The 12,822-nt window shown below is 37.0% G+C and overlaps 1 non-coding gene and 1 pseudogene across 1 annotated transcript; one reads left to right on the forward strand and one right to left on the reverse strand.

Moving 5' to 3' along the window:
- Positions 1-3,236: 3,236 nt before the first annotated feature.
- LOC127440252 (small nucleolar RNA SNORA57) lies at positions 3,237-3,371 on the reverse strand. Its single transcript, XR_007897106.1, has one exon. It is a non-coding gene; the product is annotated as a small nucleolar RNA SNORA57 (small nucleolar RNA).
- A 904-nt stretch (positions 3,372-4,275) lies between these two features.
- LOC127436831 (neutral alpha-glucosidase AB-like) overlaps positions 4,276-12,822 on the forward strand; it is a 28,943-nt pseudogene continuing 20,396 nt past the window's right edge.

The following is a 12,822-nucleotide window of genomic DNA, read 5'->3' on the forward strand; positions in this document are numbered from 1 at the left end:
TTTAAAGTATAAAATGGCCAATCAGATTATGTTTAAGTGTGAATGAATGAAAGTTATATTTATCTATCTGTCTCTCTATCTGACACAACACAGTAAGGCCTAAAAATCTGTATACCCATTGGGTTAATAACTGTGGCCTATGGGTGCCCAGGTAGCTCAGCGAGTAAAGAAGCTGACTACCACCCCTGGAGTCACGAGTTTGAATCCAGGGCAGCTGAATGACTCCAGCCAGGTCTCCTAAGCAACCAAAGTGGCCCGGTTGCTAGGGAGGGTAGAGTCACATGGGTAACCTCCTCGTGGTCGCTATAATGTGTGGTTCTCCCTCTCAGTGGGGCACGTGGTGAGTTGTGCATGGATGCCCCGGAGAATAGCATGAAGCCTCCACATGCGCTATGTCTCTGTGGTAACAAGCTCAACAAGCCACATGATAAGATGCATGGATTGACAGTCTCAGACGTGGAGGCAACTGAGGTTCGTGCTCCGCCACCCGGATTGAGGCGAGTCGCTATGCCACCACTAGGACCTAGAGCGCATTGGGAATTGGGCATTCCAAATTGGGGAGAAAAGGGAGGCAAAAAAACAAAAACTGTGGCCTATGAGAAACAACTGGGTTTTCATCTAGGGGAGATTTGCCGCCCAATGGTTGCAGCAGACCACCCTATTTCACGCATAATGCCATTCTACTGCTCTTTATTTCTTTTGGTGCAACCGCAGTGCTGGTCCTCCTGCCCTGTACACAAACAATGTAAGTTGTGTTGGGCCCATCGAACCGCCAGAGGGCCCCCATGCTCTCAAAGAAGTCAAAAGTACCCAAGACTAATATTTGTCTTGCAAACTGAATTTGAAATTAAATTTGGTTTAACATGCAAGTATAAACGTAATGTCAACTTTAGAAGGGGGAGAGGGGTCTTTATGTCTAGAACTTATACATTACATCATATAATATATATATATATATATATATATATACCTAGAAAAATATATTAAACTTTTTTAATAATGTGATGTGTACATGCGTTCATATGTGTACACATGTATTCAAGCTGTAAGATACAGTATTATTTTTTAATTGGTGGTTATACACCGAACATTTTTAGTCATTAAATCAAAACCTTTGTTGAAAGTGGTCGGTTTCTTTCTTTCTTTCTTTTTTTTTTTTAAACCATATGAAATCAACATATAAATACAAATATTACATTTCTAAGAACTTGGCACATGCATTTTAAACATTTTGAAAAGATTTTTCCTTTTCATTATTTTGGATGCCTTTATGCATTATTTCTTTACTTTAGATGTTAGGTTTGGTGTTCAGACTGAGACATCCTTTTTTTTTTATATATAATGCTATAAGGTATAAGATCAAAGCCTATTACACACAATCACATTTGCATGTATGCAGAGCTTCTAAACACACATTTATGCTCTGGCAAAATGTGCACTTTTAAGATAGAGATGCAACAGTTTACCCTCAGGCTGACCTATAAAAGCCAAAGTCACTTCATGTTCTGTGGTGCCACAATTAGTTTTTCGAGGCCAGGATACTGGGCTTCTGTTGTCATCAGCTTAAAATACATATTTAAAAAACAAACATCCCAAAGTAAACCCGTAAACCAGTGTCAAACGCATGGCTATAACGTATTTTGACTGAGGCTATATAAATATATTTCGTAAAATCCGATTCAAACAAGTTGGTGCTAATCAGCAGCCAGTGATTTAATATTTCGTATTGATCACCTGAAGTGTCTTCCCACCTAAACATACAATAAATAAGCCTACAAATGATTATTTTTTAAATTTTTTTGTGATATATACACAAGATGGCCGATACATTCAGATGATCTACCGAAGGTGAAACTGGCGTTCCGTGCACAAGAAAGTATCGTGAACTTTCAGTCTTCCAACGCTGAAGGATGTGTTTGTGAACAATAGGCTGACATTTTAAGTCATTATGCACAGAAACTCTGTATCCACCATTTGCCCAAGAGGTTCCCAATCTTCATGATTCCAGAACTTACTTTAAATCACCCCCTGAGACTTTAATTACACAAATTGTCATGCCAATAACCAATAAAATTAAATGATTTTTTTTTTTTTTTCCCCAGTCTTAATACAATTTGCAACCAGAAAAAAGCACATATTGCTAAGTGGTGCCTTTGGCTCTATTGTGCCCTGCATATGCTGCACCCATTTAGCCTTGAGACAAAAACAACTCCACATCATGTAATTCATGTAGCAAACTTTTAAACACAACGCAAATTAAATTGTATTCTGTGCATTTCAGTATACTGAAGATCGCTCCTAAATGAACAGAACTTCCATACTATTGTATTAGAGACGTGTTATCATTCCTTACATTTCACTTTACTGTTCAGATAAACTCCTTCACGTGCACTGCTTTTGATATAGTACATTAACCTTAAGCAATTGGTTCATTTTTTTTGTTACATCAGTGTTGGGTAAGTTATTCTAAAAAGTTATTACTAACTACATCTTCTACAGTGTAATTAGATTACTAATTTGCCTGAAAAGTAACTGCATTACTTACTACAAATTAAGTTTCTAAAACCCATATCAACCACGACCAGATGAAAAACACAAGGAGACATGAAATTGTTCTTTTTATTCATTCAAATAAATCATACAATCAAATAAATTCATGAGCCAGCCAAAGAATTTAAGGGGGCAGCATTTAAAAAAAAAAAAAAAAAAAAAAAAAAAAAATTAACATTAGATGTTAAATTTCGATTTTAAATTCACTATTGTTTTATATAGAATTGTTCTAAAAGCTATACAGTATTCAACACAATTACATCAGAACTAAAATTACTGAAATTTAAAAGTAATCCCTTACCGTACTTTCAATGAAAAAGTAATTTACAGAAATTACTTAGTAATGCATTACACCCAACACTGCGTCATACATACAAAATTAAAATTCTAAACATCCAAACATGTTAAACATGTATATAGTTTATTACTGCTAACCCCCACCCCCCCAAAAAACATCACCCTTATTACAAGATGCCACACATTTAACTCAAAACATAATGTAGACTCGATTCCATTTTAACCAGCCATCAAATGTCTCCTGGAAGCACACAACCTGAAAGATAACAAATGACTATTAGAGAAGTAAATGTAACAGCCTATATAAAATTATAACCCGAAAAATCATAACTTCACACGCACGTGAGTTTAACACTGACTACAAGACATTAATACGCAAAAAAGTTCAAATGTGTTCCAGTGATTGAGGATAGAACCAGCTGATGGGGAACATGCTGGCACCGAAGACATTGCACTGGCAATGATATACCTCCATACATACACACTAGAGTACAACACAACCACGAGCATGCCAAGAATGGAGGACTTTACTACAAGGCCAAAAAGACTACGTTAATTAAACGTTGAAACAAACTGCGTTACAAACGCACTAATAAAATGTATACGCTTACCATCTCACATGCTTTCTGGTTGCTGCTAGCGCCACAGAGAAAGAAATGGAAGTATTCGCGTGTTTTTATACGAGATGTGTCGTCACGTTAGCGTGAAACAAAAACAGCCAATCATCTGTGGACTTCAAGTAACTGCTTCCTACAAACGGATGTGTTCCGCCAGGGGGCGCTTGGCTGTTCAAAAAGCCGAATTCCCCAAGAGCCGCATTCAAATCCCAGGGCGTAAAAACATGTGTTTCTTAAATAATCACAAACGACTGTGATTGGTCCATCCTGTACAATGCTGTGAAAAGTATCATGTTCCACGTGAACACGCTGTCTCTGTACTGCTACTTCAGCGGTGGCCTGGACAATAATAAACACCTGGCTTATTAATATAATTGCACAAAACATCTTAATAGCCATGGGATTAAAACACACAGTTAAAAGTTAAAATAGGAACATTATTATTATTTAGACCCACCGTATCTGACCAATGAATGTCCGTGACGCTCAGCCCCGCCCATTTTAAGAACAGTTTTGTAACTGCCACTCTAGACAGCGGAAACATAATTACATTATATTCTTTAAATATATTTACTGTGTGACACCATGTAACTGCAGCTAATACGCAGCTGTTATGTTTTATTTCATTTTATTTTTATTAAAAAAGCGACTTTATGTTTATATAGTTGATCTACGTCAATGCATACAATACAATAATGCTTCACACTCCAGTCCAGTTGGTGGCGGTAATACACCATGTGTTGGCTTGTCAACCGCCATTAAACAACACAAGAAGAACAAGAAGAACGGAGTGCAAAGTTCACAACGTAAGATGGCGGCTTCCTGTGACAGGTATTGTCTGGGTCAGACAGGGTAATAGGATTAAAAGAGTCAAGTATTCTGCAAGACACATCGATTTAAAATGCTTCTTGTAAGGCTATTAAACCGTTCGTATTACTCGTTAAATACAGCTGAAGTCAGAAGTTTACATACACTTAGTTTGAAGTCAATAAAACTCATTATTTAACCACTCCACAGATTTCATATTAGCAAACTATAGTTTTAGCAAGTCGTTTAGGACATCTACTTTGTGCATGACATGAGTAATTTTTCCAAAAATTGTTTACAGATAGGTTGTTTCACTTTTAAATGACTATATCACAAATCCAGTGGATCAGAAGTTCACATATACTAAGTTAACTGTGCATTTAAGCAGCTTGGAAAATTCCAGAAAATGATGTCAAGCCTTTAGACAATTAGCTTCTGATAGGAAGTGTACTGAATTGCAGGTGGACCTGTGGATGTATTTTAATGCCTACTTTCAAACTCAGTGCTTCTTTGCTTGACATCATGGGAAAATCAAAAGAAATCAGACATGACCTCAGAAAAAAATTAAAAAATAAATTGTGGACCTCCACAAGTCTGGTTCATCCTTGGGAGCAATTTTCAAACTCCTGAATGTACCATGTTCATCTGTACAAACAATAGTTCACATGTATAAACACCATGGATCCACGCAGCCATCATACCACTCAAGAAGGAGACGCATTCTGTCTCCTAGAGATTAACATAGTTTGGTGCGAAAAGTGCAAATCAATCCCAGAACAACAGCAACGGACCTTGTGAAGATAATGGAGGAAACAGGTAGACAAGTATCTATATCCACAGTAAAACGAGTCCTATATCGATATAACCTGAAAGGCTGCTCATCAAGGAAGAAGCCACTGCTCCAAAACTGCCATAAAAAAACAGATTACAGTTTGCAAGTGCACATGGGGACAAAGATCTTACTTTTTGCAGAAATGTCCTCTGGTCTGAAGAAACAAAAATTGAACTGTTTGGCCATAATGACCATCATTATGATTGGAGGAAAAAGGATGAGGCTTGCAAGTCGAAGAACACCATCCCAACCTTGAAGCATGGGGGTGGCAGCATCAGGTTGTGGGGGTGCTTTGCTACAGGAGGGACTGGTGCACTTCACAAAATAGATGGCATCATGCGGAAGGAAAATTATGTGGATATATTGAAGCAACATCTCAAGACATCAGCCAGGAAGTTAAAGCTCATCGCAAATGGGTCTTCCAAATGTACAATGACCCCAAGCATACCTCCAGAGTTGTGGCAAAATGGCTTAAGGACAACAAAGTCAAGGTATTGGAGTGGCCATCACAAAGCCCTGACCTCAATCCGATAGAAAATTTTGAAATACTGAAGAACTGAAATAGCGTGTGCGAGCAAGGAGGCCTAGAAACCTGACTCCGTTACACCAGTTCTGTCTGGAAGAATGGGCCAAAATTTCAGCAACTTATTGTGAGAAGCTTGTGGAAGGCTACCCAAAGCGTTTGACCCAAGTTAAACAATTTAAAGGCAATGCTAGCAAACAAAGTGCATGTAAACTTCTGACCCACTGGGAATTTGATGAAAGAAATAAAAAGCTGAAATAAATCATTTTTTCTACTATTAGTCTGACATTTCACATTCTTAAAATAAAGTAGTGATCCTAAATGACCTAAGACAGGGAATGTTTTCTCCGATTAAATGTCAGGAATTGTGAAAAACTGAGTTTAAATGTATTTGGCTAAGGTGTATGTAAACTACTGACTTCAACTGTATGTATATATATCTTCACAGCATGTGAGTTATTCCTGACAACTGAAGAAATGTTGAGGTCTTTGCCCTGACAAAAAGTACTGTGTTGGTACCATGTAATACAGTGTTACTTAATGATTGCTGTATTCATTTACCATGGTATTTACATGACACACTGAGGTACTTCCAGTAATGTCATGGTATTGCCATGGTAAATGTCCAAGAAACTGTGGTCATACTGTATCTACCATTGTTAAACATGGTGTCTTCACTGTTTTGATGGTGAAGTCAGAGGTGTTCAGGGGGTTTACCGGTTCTTTCATTTATTGTCTTCCTCCGACAAACATATCATTAAAAGCTTACTGCTAGCAAATGTAATTCTTCTACGGTTGACAACTGCAATAAAAATAATCTTGACCTTAAGTATTGCATAGTTGAATGAGGAGACTTTTTCCTTTCATTAACAGCATTTTTAATATTTCCATTTGTATACCCACATTACACAGGCGTAGGACGCTGCACGTACTGGATAGAACAGATTCTACAATAATAATAATTTAAAAAACGTCCTATTGGTTCTGTTTTTTATGTTTTCCTCATATGACTTTGCAACATTTTCCCTTCTTGTGAAGTAGGATTATTTGTTTCAGGTTAGTGCCGCTGGTTCTGCTTGTTCTTCTCTTTGAGCACTCATGCTGTGGACCGCAGCAACTTTAAAACATGCGACCAGAACGCCTTCTGCAAGTCAGTATCATTTCACACCATGTAATTGAATAGCAGTTTATCTAAAACAGGTTATGTGAGAATGTCCTAAGTTTAGCAGCTCTGACGTTGTCTCTACTTAGGGTACGTTTACACGACAACGATGTACTAAAAACGGAAACGTTTTTCCTTTGCGTTTTTGAAAAGTTTCACGTACAGACGACAACGTTGTCAAAACAATCCCCGTTCACACGGATCCACAAAAACGACTAAAAACACTGTATTATGCATGCCAGGCCAGTAGTTGGTGATGTCAATTTGTAAAGAAACACTACGCGCCTGCGCACATAAGCATTCTTCCACAGAGCGGTGAATACAAACAATGAAGATGGCGAAAGCATCGAGCAATTTTGAGGTTGCTTTATTACTACAATTACTTTGCTGGAGAAGCATCAAAAAACTCAAAATCTTGAGCAGCACTGTCCTGTACACAGTCCTGTAGTCCGCAGTTGTAGTTTTGAATGTCTCGCGCGTTGTTATGAAGTACTCGCGCATGCCTATAGACTGAACTCTCAAGATTATTCAATAAACTCTGCTCATTTTACCATCACTTCATCTCCTGCCTTCTTCTGTATTCCCCCTGCTGACTCTTGGGCTGGTAGGAGAGTAAGTTAACATAAGCTGTTGATGTTGACTGGTTTTGGATATCAGACAGAACTCTGATATATGGATATTTTCTGATGGAGAGAGAGGTCTTGTGTACACTGGATCTAACATGAATTTTCACTGCCTCATTTTTTCATATTCTAAGCATATCATTGAATACTGTACATGGCATCACATCTCTGTTTATAGGCTATATACATAAGCGGTGGGTGAATGAATTGCAGGGTAAAGGTACATCAAATAAAATTAAGTAAATAACATTCAAAATACAAATACATTTTTCCCATCTGAATCCATACATTCATTTCAAGATTTTCAAATTGCAGGTTCTGCCTACTGTACAATGTTCACACTCCATACAAAACACTCCAAATGAATACATTGTTGATTATTGTTATTTGCACAGACACCAGTATTCATATTGATAATTATACATATCAAATTGATGCCAATCAATCCATCAATCTTTATATAACATGTAATACTCGTGCGCATGACGTCATCATTTTCACAAATTCTAAATAATAATAGTGTTCCTATTTTAACTTTTAACTGTGTTTTAATCCCATGGCTATTAAGATGTTTTGTGCAATTATATTAATAAGCCAGGTGTTTATTATTGTCCAGGCCACCGCTGAAGTAGCAGTACAGAGACAGCGTGTTCACGTGGAACATGATACTTTTCTCAGCACTGGACAGGATGGACCAATCACAGTCGTTTGTGATTACTTAAGAAACACATGTTTTTACGCCCTGGGATTTGAATGCGGCTCTTGGGGAATTCGGCTTTTTGAACAGCCAAGCGCCCCCTGGCGGAACACATCCGTTTGTAGGAATCCGTTTTTGAATGTTTACATGGAGACGATAACGGCATCGTTTTCAAAAACTTGCACTTTGAAACCCGTTTTCAAAAGTTTGCGTTTTCAGGCCCCAAAACGCCGTTGTCGTGTAAACGAACAGCCAAAATCCATTAAAAGTTTTCCGTTTTTAGTTGAAAACGTTGTCGTGTAAACGGCCCCATAGTCACCTGCAATTGGTCTAAATAATAATTGTTCTTTTTTAACCTTCACTGTGTTTTTTCAAATCAATGGCAATTCAAGTTTCTCAGTTTCATTATTTAAGTGTTATTCACTTAAATCAGTAAAGTACTTACTTGACTTAAGTTACTTTACTCACAGTGGTCAGGCTGAATCATTAACGGACATTTGGTTACTCAAAAATTGCTTCTTTTTAAAACAAAAATAATAATAATAATAACTTCACAGAGATTGCTGGGATGGATTTCCATTATTTTTAATCATAAAACAATCCTTTGAATTGATTTAAACAATTATACTTTTTACCGTAAAAATATCTAAAAAGGGGGAAAAAAAAGACAAATCGCTCAGGGTATGGAAGCCAATTTCAGCAGCATAAAAAAGTGCTTTGGTCAGTCAAATTTATGAGATACAAAGTCCTAATTTTAAGATAAAAAATCAGAATCATGAGATAAAAGTAAAAATTATTAGATGCAGTCATAATTATGAGATTTAAAAAAATCATAATTATGAGATAAAAATTATAATAATGAGATAAAAAGTCAAAATTGGGGAATGTCGGGGGGCCTGGGTAGCGCAGCGAGTAAAGATGCTGACTACCACCCTTGGAGTTCACGAGTTCGAATCCCAGGGCATGCTGAGTGACTCCAGCCAGCTCTCCTAAGCAACCAAATTGGCCTGGTTGCTAGGGAGGATAGAGTCACATGGGGTAACCTCCTCATGGTCGCTATAATGTGTAGTTGGGGCGCGTGGTGAGCTGTGTGTTGATGCCGCGGTGAATGGCGTGAAGCCTCCACACGCGCTATGTCTCCTCGGTAACACGCTCAACAAGACATGTGATAAGATGCGCAGATTGACGGTCTCAGATGCGGAGGCAACTTAGATTCGTCCTCCGCCACCCGGATTTAGGCGAGTCACTACGCCACCACAAGGACTTAGAGCGCATTGGGAATTGGGCATGCCAAATTGGGGAGAAAAAAATATAGAATTTGGGAAAAGTAAATTATCTAAATTAGGAGATGCAAAGTCATAATTTTGAGACAAAAAGTCATAATTATGATATAAAAAAATTACAATTATGAGAAAAAAATAATGATTATTAAAAAAATAAATAATCATGAGATAAGTCAATATTTTGAAAAAAAAAGTCTAAATTAGGAGATGCAACCTCATAATTTTGATACAAAAAGTCATTATTATGAGATAAAATTAAATTTTTGAAAAAAGTCTAAATTATTAGATGCAAAGTCATAATTTTGAGAAAAGTCACAATTATGAGATAATCAAAAATATGATCTCAAAATTATGACTTGGCATCTCATAATTATGACTTTTTTTTTCTCATAATTTTGTAGGGGTGTAACGTTTATCATAGCACAATATATCGCAGTTAAAAAATGTGACGATGCGCATCGCGGAGATAGGACGTTTTTTAAATTATTATTATTTTAGCATCTGTTCTATCCAGTATGTGCAGCGTCCTACGCCTGTGTAATGCGGGTATACAAATGGAAATCACTTCATTGTAAACTAGGAGCTCTAAAATACGATTGCTCACAAGCAGCCACAGGTGTTGTCCGATGAGTTCGGCTGAAACTGTTGAAACTGAAACCAGGAGCGGGAGAGAGACACACCTTTTCAGCACGATGGATCTAATGTTCATTTGAAGCGCGAGAGTGATCTGCTCTGAGCGAGAGAAAATTAAAAATGACAGAGGTTTATTGATAGTGCCATATTAATCTATTTATAAAATGCTGAATATTATGTATAATAATGCTATGGAGGGATATAATCCAAATGTCATGTCTGATTTGATTTCATCAGTAAATTCTTATTTACTGATAAGCATGCACTTCCATTAATTTTTATTTTTTTATATTTAGATATAATCAGAGACAAATATTTTAGAAAAATATTTTAAATGTGTAGTCAGTACAGTGTGTAAGCAGCATAACATCTAACATAATTCTGTATTTTTGAAAAAGCAGAATTATTAGGTAATATTTCCATTCGATGTCACCATTGCCATCTTCTGGGCTGATTTTTAGTCCCATTACATCTCTGATGGATCATTTAGCACTTTTAAGAACAAGTAGCTCATTTTTAGAAGGAAAGGAACTGCTTTGCATATTTCTTTAAAGGAATGATAATAAAAAAAAATCTTTACTTTTCTTGATTCAGGCTTAGTTAAAAGTATCGTGAACCGAACTGTGAGTTCAGTATCGTGAACCGAACCGAATCGTATAACCCCTATAATTTGGACTTTTCTCAAAATGATGACTTACCATCTCATAATTATGAATTTTTCATCTCATAATTTGGAAAAAAAAAAAAATTTTGTGGCGGAAATGGGCTTCCATACTCATACTCTGAGACATCAGTGGTACTCAATGGTTTCTCTGAGCAGTCAAGCGCCCTATGGAGGAAAACAACTGTAATGTCTGATAGGAAACAGTTATGAGCTGATATCATTTGCCATCCTATTACACAATAATGACAAGCTTTGGTGAAACAAGGTTAAACTGGGTCAGTGATTTCTTATGCCTTCTGTTGTTTGATCCTCCCACCCAGATCTTTAACCACTAACAGAGCAACCACACTTAGATTGGGGAACCTAACGAAACATGTCAAGAACATGTTCTGGTCACATTGTACACTCCAATCAAAAGAAAGCCAAAAAAAATAAAAAATAAATATATATATATATATATATATGTACACTACCGGTCAAAAGTTTTAAAACACTTGACTGAAATGATTCTCATGATCTTAAAAATCTTTTGATCTGAAGGCATATGCTTAAATGTTTGAAATTAGAGGGGCCTGGGTAGCTCAGTGGTAAAAGACGCTGGCTACCACCCCTGGAGTTCGCTAGTTAAAATCCCAGGGCATGCTGAGTGACTCCAGCCAGGTCTCCTAAGCAACCAAATTGGCCCGGTTGCTAGGGAGGGTAGAGTCACATGGGGTAACCTCCTCGTGGTCGCTATAATGTGGTTAGTTGAGTGCGGATGCCACGGTGGATGGCGTGAAGCTTCCACACGCGCTTTGTCTCCGTGGCAACGTGCTCAGCAAGCCACGTGATAAGATGTGCGGGTTGATGGTCTCAGATGCAGAGGCAACTGGGAATCATCCTCCACCACCCGGATTGAGACGAATCACTACGCAACCACGAGGACTTAAAAGCGCACTGGGAATTGGGCATTCCAAATTGGGTGAAAAAAAAAAAAAAAAGGTTTGAAATTAGTTTTGTAGACAAAAATATAATTGTGCCACCATATTAATTTCTTTCATTATAAAACTAAAATGTAATTTAAAAAAAAAGTTTTTGAAATTGATGACTTGGACCAAATAATAAAGAAAAGCAGCCAATAAGTGCCCAGCATATAGATGGGAACTCCTTCAGTACTGTTTAAAAAGCATCCCAGGGTGATACCTCAAGAAGTTGGTTGAGAAAATGTCAAAAGTACATTTCTGAAAATTCTAGGCAAAGGGTATATATATATATATATATATATATATATATATATATATATATATATATATACATATATATATATGCATAAAGAAGATGTAGTCCATTTTGAAGGCGATTGAGATTTTTTGAATTGTGACATAGTTTACCTAACAATAATAAAAGTAGCTAATATCTGATGTTGATAGGTCAGTTAGTTTATATCAGTTAGTTGTCCTATAATGTTTTCTGTGTGTGTGTTGGCAGGCGTCAGAGGGAGTTGAAGCCCGGTCAGTCTCCATACAGAGCTCTGTTGGACACACTGGAGCTGAGCAACTCCAGACTCACCCTGCAGCTCATCAATGACAACAACAAGGTCAGTGGATGTACAGTTCCCTGAGGAACAGTTTATTGCTTACAGGTTGCTCTTCTTATAGCTGTGGAGGTAAAGCTGAAGGGTGTACTGTAATTTCTGCACCACTAGCGTCACCAAGCAGAATTATATAACTAAACAGCTTTCCCGAACACTCCCCCATGTCTGCCATTAGCAATCAAACAGATAGTCCCGCCTCAAACTCACACCATTGGTTTAGCATGCCAATGTTGTCAGTCAGAAAGTATTTTAGCATTGAAAAAATGACTCCACTTTAAATATGCACTCAGTTATGTTACATTTTCATAATCTCAACTTTGTCTCAGATGTTTCTTTTAGAGTTAGTTTGGATAAATAAAAATAGAAACAAATGTGAAAAGTTTTGACGTACAGTAAAAGTGTAGTAATAAAAATGTGTGTATAAATGTGTAATAAAAATTCTGTAGACAGCATTTAAAAAATTGTGTTAAAATTATTGTACATGCAGTTTTCACAAACATTTAATAATTTAAAGACTACATGGAATTATTTGTATTTATAAAAATAATTTGTCGTACCTCA

This window comes from Myxocyprinus asiaticus, chromosome 4, assembly GCF_019703515.2.
Source record: "Myxocyprinus asiaticus isolate MX2 ecotype Aquarium Trade chromosome 4, UBuf_Myxa_2, whole genome shotgun sequence".
Lineage (NCBI taxonomy): Eukaryota > Metazoa > Chordata > Actinopteri > Cypriniformes > Catostomidae > Myxocyprinus > Myxocyprinus asiaticus.